Source organism: Salmo salar, chromosome 16 (assembly GCF_965601325.2).
Source record: "Salmo salar chromosome 16, fSalSal1, whole genome shotgun sequence".
In the NCBI taxonomy this organism is placed as follows: domain Eukaryota; kingdom Metazoa; phylum Chordata; class Actinopteri; order Salmoniformes; family Salmonidae; genus Salmo; species Salmo salar.
In genome coordinates this window covers 83,581,663-83,595,000 of record NC_138306.1, presented here as the reverse complement: position 1 = coordinate 83,595,000, position 13,338 = coordinate 83,581,663, and the positions used below count along the sequence as shown (strand labels likewise).

General features: G+C 45.7%; 1 protein-coding gene across 1 annotated transcript in view; it reads right to left on the bottom strand.

Annotated features, from left to right (window-relative positions):
• Positions 1–10,698, bottom strand: part of LOC106573968 (semaphorin-5B) — a 95,119-nt gene extending 84,421 nt beyond the window's left edge. The window contains exon 1 of the mRNA XM_082963048.1: positions 10,547–10,698. The gene's annotated coding sequence lies outside the window, so the exon portion shown is untranslated. The remainder of the gene's footprint in view (positions 1–10,546) is intronic.
• Positions 10,699–13,338: the final 2,640 nt, after the last annotated feature.

Below are 13,338 nucleotides of genomic sequence, written 5' to 3'. Positions count from 1 at the left end.
GGGAAAATAATACCCAAACAAACAATGGGGTGCATACAGGCATGTGTGTGTGTGTGTGTGTGTGTGTGTGTGTGTGTGTGTGTGTGTGTGTGTGTGTGTGTGTGTGTGTGTGTGTGTGTGGATTCATGCGTGTCGCTTGGTTAGGTTTACATTGAAAGTCCTAAGGGAACATAGGCTAATATTTACAGTAATAGCGTTGAGGTTTTAAATTATTTATATCATTCTAATTCAGTATGTTTGTAACGATTCTCATTGGTGGTAGGAAGAGTAGACCAAAGCGCAGTGTGGAAAGTGTTCATGATTACTTTTATTCACCAAACACTTAAACTAAATACCAAAAGGTGTAAACGAAAGCGCACAGTTCTGTCAGGCACAGACACTAAACAGAAAACAAGATCCCACAAAACCCAAAAGGAAAATGACAACGTATATATATGATCCCCAATCAGAGACAACGATAGACAGCTGCCTCTGATTGGGAACCACACTCGGCCTAAAACAAAGAAATAGAAAACGTAGACTTTCCCACCCGAGTCACCCCCTGACCTAACCAAACATAGAGAATAATAAGGATCTCTAAGGTCAGGGCGTGACAATGTTTAGTTAAATCTATAAGGGAACATAAAGACAACCACATGAATAAAGATAGTGGGTCAATCTGTGTGCAACAAAGAAAAGTATCATGTTTTCTAACCATTTGTGTCCATTGTTGGAAAAAGTTGTCCACTTTTACAGGGCTGTTTTTTTAATTAACTAGGCAAGTCAGTTAAGAACAAATTCTTATTTTCAATGACGTTCTAGGAACAGTGGGTTAACTGCCTTGTTCAGGGGCAGAACGGCAGTTTTGTACCTTGTCAGCTCGGGGATGCGAACTTGCAACCTTTCGGTTACTAGTCCAATGCTCTAACCACAAGGCTATAACCACTAGGCTACCTGCCCTCCCGTTTTGTCACTTGTCTGATGGGCATAGCATCTGCAGCCATTCTTATGGTGTATGGATTCCCTCTGAGTGAAACACCATGGGGTTGAAGGTCAGGAAACTTCAAACTAGCAAGAGAGGAGAATATGACAGAGGTAACAATGAAAACAACGCAAAAAGTTCTGTTGAAACTTTATATATAAAGTTGAAGTTTAAACACAATGTTTGTGTGTGTTTGTGTTTGCATTAAGGCATGTGTGTATGAGTGTGTGTGTGCATGTGTCCGCATGCGTGTGTGTGTCTATGTGTGCGTGCTTGTGTTTGTGTGTCTAGTCCTCTGGTGGTTTGGGAGCTTGGTCTGGAGGCCTGGTGTGTGTGTCTAGTCCTCTGGTGGTTTGGGAGCTTGGTCTGGAGGCCTGGTGTGTGTGTCTAGTCCTCTGGTGGTTTGGGAGCTTGGTCTAGAGGCCTGGTGTGTGTGTCTAGTCCTCTGGTGGTTTGGGAGCTTGGTCTGGAGGCCTGGTGTGTGTGTCTAGTCCTCTGGTGGTTTGGGAGCTTGGTCTGGAGGCCTGGTGTGTGTGTCTAGTCCTCTGGTGGTTTGGGAGCTTGGTCTGGAGGCCTGGTGTGTGTGTCTAGTCCTCTGGTGGTTTGGGAGCTTGGTCTGGAGGCCTGGTGTGTGTGTCTAGTCCTCTGGTGGTTTGGGAGCTTGGTCTGGAGGCCTGGTGTGTGTGTCTAGTCCTCTGGTGGTTTGGGAGCTTGGTCTGGAGGCCTGGTGTGTGTGTCTAGTCCTCTGGTGGTTTGGGAGCTTGGTCTGGAGGCCTGGTGTGTGTGTCTAACAACAGCATAACCTTCAGAGACAGAGAGAGACAGAGAGAACCCCACTGGGAGGCAGGGTAGGAGAAACAGTCTGTAAATACAGACCAATACAACATATTACTGGGAGGAGAGATGGAGAGAGAGAGAAAGGAGAGAGTGGGAGAGAGATAAAGAAAGATAGAGAGAGACTGAACATGGAGAGAGTGACAAGAGTTATGGAGATACATATTTTCTCTTCAGTCAAACATCAGAGGGAAGGTGAAAAAAACAGATGATCTGTTCACAAGATGAACTACCTACTATCCATCAGCTGTTTCAACTAAACACAGAGAGAGAGAGAAAGCCAGACAGAGAGAGAGATGGAGAGAGGGAGAGAGAGAAAGAAAGCTCTAGTACTCTCCTCTGTATTGTAACACAGTAAAGAAAGGATAGGAGAGGAGAGGAAATGAGAGGATAGGAGAGGAGAGGAGATGATCATCAAAAATATTCTGGTGGAAGACATGATTGTTTATGTTTTATTTCCACATGGTGTGCAATCTCGGTGATTTTTTTCACTTCCAAATTGATTTCCCAGATTAATTCATTTGTAAAGCCATTACCTAAAGGTAGACATTTAATTTGGGCCGGAAATCAACGCCATCGCTCTAGGGAGCAGGAATAAGCCTCATTAATGTGTAAATGAAGGCGTGCGTGCGTCACAAAGACAATACCAAATCTGATTAGCTTTGAGAAATATTAGTTTACCTTTTTGAAATTACAATTTATCATTATGCCAAAGTGTCAGTTGTAAAAGGTCGAATCTTTCACCTGTGACAGAGCACATCCAAAGCCCAGCTTAGAAGTGGCTAACAGGAAGTCTCAAAGGGTAGGACAGTGACAACAACATGTCTACATTGAGACACAAACCCCTATGATGTGTCATTGTACTACAAGACACACACACACTTAGGCTGCAGTCTGAGTCTCCCAACCAAGGAATTAAATGCCAATCTAAAAAGAAAACACAAGGGCATCGTAGAATGACCTGCTGCTCAAACACATATAATAGCAATTCACGGTGACCATAAATCACGTCAGCTGAAAAAACCCTCCACTTGGCCCATATGTCCAGCAGAGCAGAGACAAATAGTCTCCAGCGATTGAACTCCTAACCTTGAAAGATGCGGGAGGCGGCTCATTCATCTTTCTTAGCTTGGCTCGGTAGACTACCCCAACCCCAAGAGACTGAGGGGGCTTGTTGCTTTTGCTAAACTTTCAGCCCGACCCCAGAGTGGCAGTGTAAAGTGATTTCACAGTGCTGTTGTCATCACCTTAGGTTGAGAGATAGAGTTTGTAGCACAGCCAGACACTTAGGAGGACAACTCTTGCAGATAAATCGAAGTGGAAATGGGGGAGTAAATAGAGTAGTCAGATAATGTTTATTACTTCAGTAAGACTTTTTGACATATATAATCCTACCTCAGTAGGACTTCACTTAAAGCCAACAAGCAGGTATAACGCTTCATTAGTTGTTATAAGCATGCATGACCCTTCATAATGCCTTATTTGACTTAGTTACCATTACTTGGAAACTACAGCTTATTCCACACACATTTCCAGTCTTTCTCTCTGGTACCTGATACCTATACTGTTATTTTCCAAACACATTCCTAGCACTACACAAACCTGCTAAGCCTACTTACAGCTGTAAAGTGTTGATTGTCTTCAGAACAGGTCAGGTCTTGCCATCACTAATCTTTCTCTCTCTCTGTCACCAGAGACAGAGGGTGAGAGTAGCTGGTCAGGATGCATACAGTATCACAGGAGTCAAGGCTAGGTCAGGGTTGACAGTGAGCCGTTAGTCTTCCTGTCTGACCCTTAGCTCCATACCTTCGCTCCTCACGGGGTCAACAACTTTAACTCAAGTAAGTCAAGACCCTTAGCTAAGGTGTCTTAAGTGGATCCATTACAGACAAAACAATCATTTAAGGAGACAAGAAAGTATGACCTCATTTCCTTAGTAAATGGATCTAAATATCGAGCACTCATCGGGTGAGGGCAATAGACCTGACATCCAATCTGATACATTCTGTTAGGAAGAACAAGTTATTGGCACTTGGACATCAGAGCCATTGACTAAAGAGCAAGCAACTACTGTCATGCTGGATGGGTGTAACCCTATCTTAATTACATGTTCAATTTAAAGGCTTTATTGGTATGGGAAACATATGTTAACTTCACCAAAGCAAGTGAGGTAGTGTAACGGCTGTCGTCGGATTTAGACCAAAATGCAGCGGGGAAATGTGCACTCATCTTCTTTATTATAATCGGACAAGAAGGAGAACCAAAATAAACACGTACACAAAGAAAACACAACGACTATTCACAGGCTGGTAAGGCACAGGGCTATACACAGAACAATCTCCCACAAAGCACTCAACAAACACATACCTATATATAGGACTCTCAATCAGAGGCAACTAGAAAACACCTGCCTCCAATTGAGAGTCCAACCACAATTAACAAAACATAGAAATACAAAAGACTAGACAGAACATAGAAATACACTAACATAGAACAGTGCCCCCCAAAAAAACGGAATACATAAATCAAATACCCTACTAAACAAACCACCACCCCGAACCACATAAAACAAATACCCTCTGCCACGTCCTGACCAAACTACAATAACAAATAACCCCTATTACTGGTCAGGACGTGACAGTACCCCCCCCAAGGTGCAGACCCCGGATGCACCTCAAACAAAAAACAAAATACCCCAAAACAAACAGAAATCCCCTAAACTAAAGGGAGGGAAGGGAGGGTGGCTGCCGTCAACGACGGCACCTGTGCTACACCCCCCCTCCCCAACCCACCTATACTGGAGGTGGCTCAGGTTCTGGTCTACAGCCACCCAGACTGTAGTCATACTCGCTTGGTTCCGGACCGTAGGCAGACTCACTCGGTTCCGGGCCGTAGGCAGACTCACTCAGTTCTGAGCTGTAGGCAGACTCACACAGTTCGGAGTTATAGTCAGACTCGCTCGGTTCCGGACCGCAGGCAGACTCACTCGGTTCCGGACCGCAGGCAGACTCACTCGGTTCCGGATCGCAGGCAGACTCACTCGGTTCCGGTCCGCAGGCAGACTCACTCGGTTCCGGACCGCAGGCAGACTCACTCGGTTCCGGATCGCAGGCAGACTCACTCGGTTCCGGACCGCATGCAGACTCACTCGGTTCCGGACCGCAGGCAGACTCACTCGGTTCCGGACCGCAGGCAGACTCACTCGGTTCCGGATCGCAGGCAGACTCACTCGGTTCCGGACTGTAAACCCATTCCCCCCTCTCCGAACTGTGGGCCGTCTCACTCGGTTCTGCACAGTGGGCCGTCTCCCTTGGTTCCGAACTGTAGGCCATCTCACTCGGTTCCGGGCTTAACACTGTTTCCGAATACTCATGACGGGGAACTGTCGTCGGATACTCTGGACAGGGCACTGTCGTCGGATACTCTGGACAGGGCACTGTCATCGGATACTCTGGACGGGGCACTGTCGTCGGATACTCTGGACGGGGCACTGTCGTCGGATACTCTGGACGGGGTCACTGTCGTCGGATACTCTGGACGGGGCACTGTTGCCGAATACTCTGGACGGGGCACTGTCGTCGGATACTCTGGACGGGGCACTGTCGTCGGATACTCTGGACGGGGCACTGTCGTCGGATACTCTGGACGGGGCACTGTCGTCGGATACTCTGGACGGGACACTGTCGTCGGATACTCTGGACGGGGCACTGTCGTCGGATACTCTGGACGGGGCACTGTTGCCGAATACTCTGGACGGGGCACTCGTTGCCGAATACTCTGGACGGGGCACTGTCGTCGGATACTCTGGACGGGAGCACTGTCGTCGGATACTCTGGACGGGACACTGTCGTCGGATACTCTGGACGGGGACACTGTTCGTCGGATACTCTGGACGGGAGCACTGTTCGTCGGATACTCTGGACGGGGCACTGTCGTCGGATACTCTGGACGGGACACTGTCGTCGGATACTCTGGACGGGGAACTGTCGTTGGATACTCTGGACGGGGCACTGTCGTCGGATACTCTGGACGGGACACTGTCGTCGGATACTCTGGACGGGGCACTGTCGTCGGATACTCTGGACGGGGTACTGTCGTCGGATACTCTGGACGGGGCACTGTCGTCGGATACTCTGGACGGGGCACTGTCGTCGGATACTCTGGACGGGGCACTGTCGTCGGATACTCTGGACGGGGAACTGTCGTCGGATACTCTGGACGGGGCACTGTCGTCGGATACTCTGGACGGGGCACTGTTTCCGGACACTCTGGACAGGGCACTGTTTCCGGACACTCGAGGCTGGGCTGACGCACTGGAAGCCTGATGCGTGGGACTGGTAGTGGAGGTACCAGCCTGGGGACATGCACCTCAGGGCTAATGCGGGAAGCAGGAACCGGCCGATTGGAACTGGTATTACGCACTGGAAGCCTGATGCGTGGTGCTGGTACTGGAAGTGCCAGTTTGGGAACACGCACCTCATGGCTAGTGCGGGGAGCAGGAATGGGCTGAGTTGGACTGGGCAGACGTATTGGAGGCCTGGTGCATGGTACGTGGTACATTTCAAATGTCATATTATGTCTATAAACAGTGTTGTAACAATGTGCAAATAGTTAAAGTACAAAAGGGAAAATTAATAAACATAAATATAGGTTGTATTTACAATGGTGTTTGTTCTTCACTGGTTGCCCTTTTCTTGTGGCAACAGGACACAAATATTGCTGCTGTTATTGCACACTGTGGTATTTCACCCAGTAAATATGGGAGTTTATCAACATTGGATCTGTTTTCAAATTCTTTGTGGATCTGTGTAATCTGAGGGAAATATGTGTCTCTAATATGGTCATACATTTGGCAGGAGGAAGTACAGCTCAGTTTCCACCTCATTTTGTGGGCAGTGTGCACATAGCCTGTCTTCTCTAGAGAGCCAGGTCTGCCTACGGTGGCCTTTCTCAATAGCAAGGCTATGGTCATTGAGTCTGTACAGAGTCAAAGACTTCCTTCATTTTCCTCTCTCTCTGACTGTTATACCCTTTACACATTACTGAGCCGAGCTGAACCGAGCTGTGCTAGCCTTACCCATTTACCATAGTTGCTGGAACTGTACTGGAATGGACAAAAATATCTGAGCCATCACAGTACGGTTGGTTTGACCAGCAGAGCTTCCTAGACCCTTCAGATACAACAGTCCAGGGACCTCCCCTGGGAAACCTCCCCTCACTTTCCTCTGCAGAGGCATCAATGGGGCCCTTGTCCGACAGCATAGCACTCCACTGTGAGCCAGGGGCCTCGCACACCGAAATATTGTCTTTGACTTTTACTTCAAACATTGGGATAACCTGACTTCAACAAGCGTGGCTGTGTGGCCTTTGACCCACATCTTGAGAGTGTCAACATTTACCTTGTTACTCTGGTAATATAGCCGCGCACACACACACACACACGCATACATGCACTCATCTGAGCCCTCTTAGTGAATGACATGGTCTGTGCAAGGTGACCACCATAGCCCACCTGGCTAGGTGACCCTCCCTCCCTCCCCCCTCCCGCTATCCCAGTAAAACAGCAGTGGAGAGAGAGAGGGGAGCTGTGGTCTCTGGCTAACCTACTCACTATACAGTGCACTACTTCTGGCCAGAGACCCTTGTCTAAAGTAGTGCACCACAAAGGGAATAGGGTGCCATTTGAGAATCAGCCTGTGGCGGTCTGTCTAGCACTAAAATGATTTAATGGCTGCTTCCACTTTGAGCCGCATATTAAAGGCTGTATTCTGTAGACCTGATGCTGAGAGAGAGCAACGTTGTTTGTCTAGGCCAGGTGATTGCCATACAGATGTAGGATCTTAATTTGATCACCCTGTTGCAGGATAACTTTCCTGCAATGCAGAAAATGTTAAACTTTTAGTGTATTTGAGGTTTGAAAAGGCTTCTGAAGTTTGTAAATTCCACTTTGAAATGTTTGACTTGATGAAAAATGTTTTAATCCATACAAAAATGTCCATGAATAATAATCCACATTTCACATGTCCTGTTCCTGCTGTAGTAAACTGGCTCAAATTAACATCCTACTGTATACATGTTCATACACATTAAATACACATTTAATCCAACCTGTTAAACGTAAATGGGAGATGAGAAATTACTAGGAATTAAATGGGGAAGTGAAAGAGGTCACAGAGGTTGAGTTTTGTGGGGATGGGGGATTTTATCAATGAATCATTCAACAGTCTTACTGTATTATTAATGTAGTGGAAGGGGAAACTGTCCTCTAGATTTGACCGTTTCCCATCAAACACCAGAGACCTACAGAGCAAGAATCACAATCCCAAATGCAATGGAGTCACAGTTAGTCTGTTACAGCAGATCACTGAGGTGTGTGTGTGTGTGTGTGTGTGTGTGTGTGTGTGTGTGTGTGTGTGTGTGTGTGTGTGTGTGTGTGTGTGTGTGTGTGTGTGTGTGTGTGTGTGTGTGTGTGTGTGTGTGTGTGTGTGTGTGTGTGTGTGTGGGGAGGTGTGCGGGCGCGTGCATGCAAGCAAGTGAGCGAGTGTGTGTTGACAGGGGACGTTCTCCGATGAGAAACACACAGATGTAACTAAACACATGGATAAGTCATGGCACCAAGCCGTACTCAAATACATCAGAGGAACTCTTCTGAACAGCCTGGGGAGTAGTATTTTTGTTTCTGTGTTGTTGGGACAAGAGCTGAAGCGATTGAGCAGAGAAACACTACTCCTGAGACCTAAGAATACGCAGGCAGGCAGGCAGGCAGGCAGACAGACAGACAGACAGACAGACAGACAGACAGACAGACAGACAGACAGACAGACAGACAGACAGACAGACAGACAGACAGACAGACAGACAGACAGACAGACAGACAGACAGACAGACAGACAGACAGACAGACAGACAGACAGACAGACAGGCAGGCAGGCAGGCAGCAGGCGACAGGCAGGCAGAGCGACAGGCAGACCAGAGCTGAGCCCCGCAGGTCCAAGCCATTAAATCTCTGTTGTAGCATACTCCACCAGCCAATAGTTTTAACATGCAGTAACAAGCATCTCCCTCCTCTCATCTCTCCACTTTCCTTTCTCAACTCTGATCATGTTCTACACAGACATGCTACCAGAGTTGTTAAGAATGGAATATAATCAATGTCTCTTTCCTCCTCTCTCCTCAGGTCTTGTAGTTGACTGCTGTACTGCTCTTGTCTGTGAAGGTGCGCCAACTCACAATGGACACAAGTGCTTCTCTACCCTGACCTTTTCTAGCCCTTATCACTGAAGCTCATGTTCCACTTTTGTAGCCAGGTAGGACAGGGTGAGGGGCAGTCATTTCATCTTTTGTGAACAGATCTGATAAGGTGAACTGGACTTGCGCTGAGGGAGATCAATGAGCGAAGCTATTGAATCATCAATAGGTCTGTTTAGAGCAGATAGAACAGAGGACGCAGAGAGCTGTGGGTTGGCAGCGCACTACATTGCTGCCTGCCATAAGATGAGGGACGGTGTCTGACAGACCAATCAACCTGCACATGTCCTCTACTGTATGCTTATTGTTATTGTTCATGTATGGTTATTTTGACCCTTGATTATTGTTGTTACTGTTGTTCCGTTGACAATATTGATTATTATTATTAATTATGTTAATATTGTACATCTCCAAAGTAAGCTTTGGCAGTATGTACATTGGTACGTCATGCCAATAATGCAAATAGAATATAATTGAGAGAGAGAGAGAGAGAGAGAGAGAGAGAAAGAGAGAGAGAGAGAGAGAGAGAGAGAGAGAGAGAGAGAGAGAGAGAGAGAGAGAGAGAGTGAGTGATGGATGGATGCCAATAAAGGCTTTGAATTGAATTGAGAGGCAGAGTGCCACAAACCAGATCTTTGCCCCAAAGAATACAGTATACACTCATTGAGAGATATACATGATATATCATCACAGATTACATTCCAGATGAGAATTCACAGAGAATGAGACAACTTTAGACACATTCTAGCTGTATTCATGCAACATCATGAACCAGCCATTAGGTGTGATATTAAAGCCATTAGGTGAGGAAGAAATACATTACAGTGCTATTTTCAAACACCTTGATAAACTCTCGTTGTCTATGGTGCATAAAACACTTTAGACATACAGTATTAACACAAATACTGTAAACCCAAGGACAACAGCTGCTCAACTCTGCACTCTATCGACGAGTGGCAATAATTAACCTAAATTGTGAGCAAAGTTGCAAAGTTTGGGGCAACATGAATGTTATATGGCCTAGAACAGAAAAGAAAAGGACAATTCTGTCATGGGCTGCGTCGTAAAGATGTGCATTATACTGTATCTAATGCCCTAAAGCAGTCCGCAGAATGATCAGACAGTCTTACTCTGGTGGTATGATTCCAACCGCTTGCCTTTTGTCTGTCGGGCCAACATAGGTAGCCTAAAATCGATTCGGAATCAACCGAAAATCCCATAACAGAATTGATCTGAAAAATCTATCGAAGGGACAGTACATTGACGCAACACAAGGCGTCCTATAGTCAAATAACGAATATTATTTGTCATTCAGATAACACCATTTATATGAAGTTGCTTGTTCAAAGTCAATAATTATTTGACATAAGCATCTTCTACGAAATGGAAATACGGTTACTCAAATATGATCAAATTGCCTTTCAGTCAAACTTTCCAGAAAACTAAGTTAATTCAATTGCTGTCTCACTACCATTTTTTTCATTTATTTTTTACAAACCTTACCTTTCTTTATTGGTGCATTTATGTTGCTGGGGAAAGTTAGTTTCATACGAAGGCTGAAGCAGAGCGCGTTGGCCTATACACAGTAGCCTATACGAGTATCCACTGTCCGGTGCGTGTCTCTCTCCTACCAAGTGGCTATCTGCCTGGCTGGCTTTGCAGGCGCTGTGATGTTGTGCGGAGATCCCACTACAGCTGATAAAAGGGGAGTTTTGAACCTACGAATCGGTTGAGGGTGTTTTAAATCTCAAATTAAGGACATGTTTGTTACAATTTAATTGTGGGTAGGCTAACTTTTAACCACCCAGAGCCTTTTTCTTCAAACTAATTTCTTCAGTCATATAATTGTGTTTTCATTCTATTCAGAGTGAGAGATGCGCACCCCCCTAGATAGAATGGTCACTCTCGATGTAAGGGCGTGATACGGTTCTAATTGATATTGATAAGGCTACTTGACAGAACGGTTGCTTTTATACTTTGTCGCCTAATATACATTTGCTCTGGTAGTAATAGGACATTCTACTAACAGTTATAACTACGTTTTTGTATTACTATTATTACAAATGCTTTATTAATGGGAAATGTTACAAAATATTTAGCAAATGTCAGCAAAAAGCTTAATTAAAAGTGTTGATATTATTCAGTCACACACGTTGCTGTTATACAAAACATGTAACTTTTAATGATAATACTGGGAGGAAAGCTGTTTTTTTAAAAAGCGTTTTAAAGAAGAAACCCGTTCTATTGACTTTCCCTTCTTCCTTTTCTTTCGGTCAGTGTCTGCGCTACAACATCCAGAACGGTCTCCAAGTCCCCAACCGTTAACGGGAAGAGAACCCGAATGTGGATCTAAATGTGTCCCCAAACTGCTCCAAAACTTTTCCACTTTCATATCCTAAATAATAACAATAAAATAGTAATACATGGGATTTAAAGCACCTTTCAGAAGGCTGTGGAGGGTAGTGTTAGTCACAACTGGGGCTGGGTGCAGGCTGGGGGATATCTGAAGCTGCTGGCAGATGTATTCAATTTTTGACTGAAAAAAGTCCAGAAATGTATTACAAGGCTGTAAATAGCCAGTGAGGGGGAGGAATCCAAAGGCCGGAGTAGTCTGTTGATGGTGGAGAAAAGGGTTCTGGGATTGCCTTGGCCGTTATTGATGAGGTTGGAGTAGTAGATTGATTTGGCCTGGGAGAGAGCATCATTTAGTCCTCCAGGACTCTGAGTGGACTGGACTGTGTGACCAGGTTTTTTATAGAGCCTCTCCAGTTGTCGGCCAGTGAACTTCATAGAATGCAGCTCAGAGGTAAACCAGGGAGCAGAGAAGGAGAAAGACACAGTCTGAGTTATCAGAAGTGCAAAAGAGTCAAGGCTGGAGGAGAGGAGCGTGTCATAGTGAGAAGCATAGTGAGAACCCAGCTCCTCGGCCGAGGACAGAAGAGGATCACAGCTGTTGTGTGTTTGAACTGCGTTTCCTAGGACTGATGTGATGACAAACTTAATGTTCCTCTATGTAATGGTCCGTTTTTGCAGCATCTTGGTTAAGGGGACGACCAGATTACACAGGACGGCAAGATGGTTGGAGATGGCAAAATCCAGACCATGTGGATTGAGGGGGCAAAGCCTGTCGAGCATCCTGTATGAATACTTTTCATCCATGATATTTTTGTTGAAGATGGGCTGAAGCATGTTTAGGTACACCTTTCATGACACAATATGTGCTTTGACTGTACCAGCCACTGCAAAAGTCCCTTACCATGCAGGACAGATTTAAGGCCATTCTTTTTGCCAGCGATGCATCACAAAGTAACAGAGTGGCACCCACAGCATGCTGATAGAAGATGAAAACTAACTCTCAGTGCTAACTTAGTAGCCGCCAAGTCTGCAAGGTTTTGAGGCATCAGTCAAACGCTTCCTTTCACACATGAACTATTCCTCGTGAAATAATCTGCATTGTTTGACTTGTGCTATGTTTTTCCATCTATCTTTTGATTTCTCTAGATCAGAGCGGCTTAAAAAGACAGGAAGGAAAGGTGCTTCACTCTCTCAACGACTTGGTACTTTTTAGAAAGGCAGATCAACACAAAAGAGCTGAATCCTTGAGTAAGAGGCCAATACAAAGCTCTCCAAAGTTCGGAGTGGAATTTCACTCACGGCTACCACTCTGATCCAGAGGAATGCCTTCACCGAATTAAATTAGAGTAGTTAGTCAGGTATTGTAGTTCCTGGTTTTGGTGCTTGACCATTGTATTGTTCATATTTGATGACCCCTTCCACAGGTTTCATGATCTTGTATAGGAAATAATCATATGTGACATGATGGGGTTTGAACACAAGACTCTGTTAGCCCTCCGAGCTGAAGCCTAGGCATTACAGATACCACAAGTCTTCAGTCTCAGACAAGGTTACTCACCACTCATTCTCCAATGTCTCCCCAATGTTACACAAAATGGATACCCCCCCCCCCCCCATTCTCTTCCCTATTGTAGTGTGACTCATGGCTTCCCATCAATATGTAGCGTGTGGCAGTTTGTAAATCCCTCTCTCTGCTGACTTGACACTCAGCAGTTGTGATTGTGTATTCTGCTGGACCGAACAGGACCCCGGTTGTACTGTTAGGAGGGGGGCATATAAAAAACAGTGACAGCCATGGCTCTGGGCCCTCCGCTCCTCTGTAACCAGGAGAGGAAAAAACAGGCGGGTTGCCAGGTTTGCCACCACTTTGCGAATGAATGAGGACCAGAAATGGCATGTTGCCAGATTAGTTTCCTTTTGCCTTTAAAACTAAGACGTTT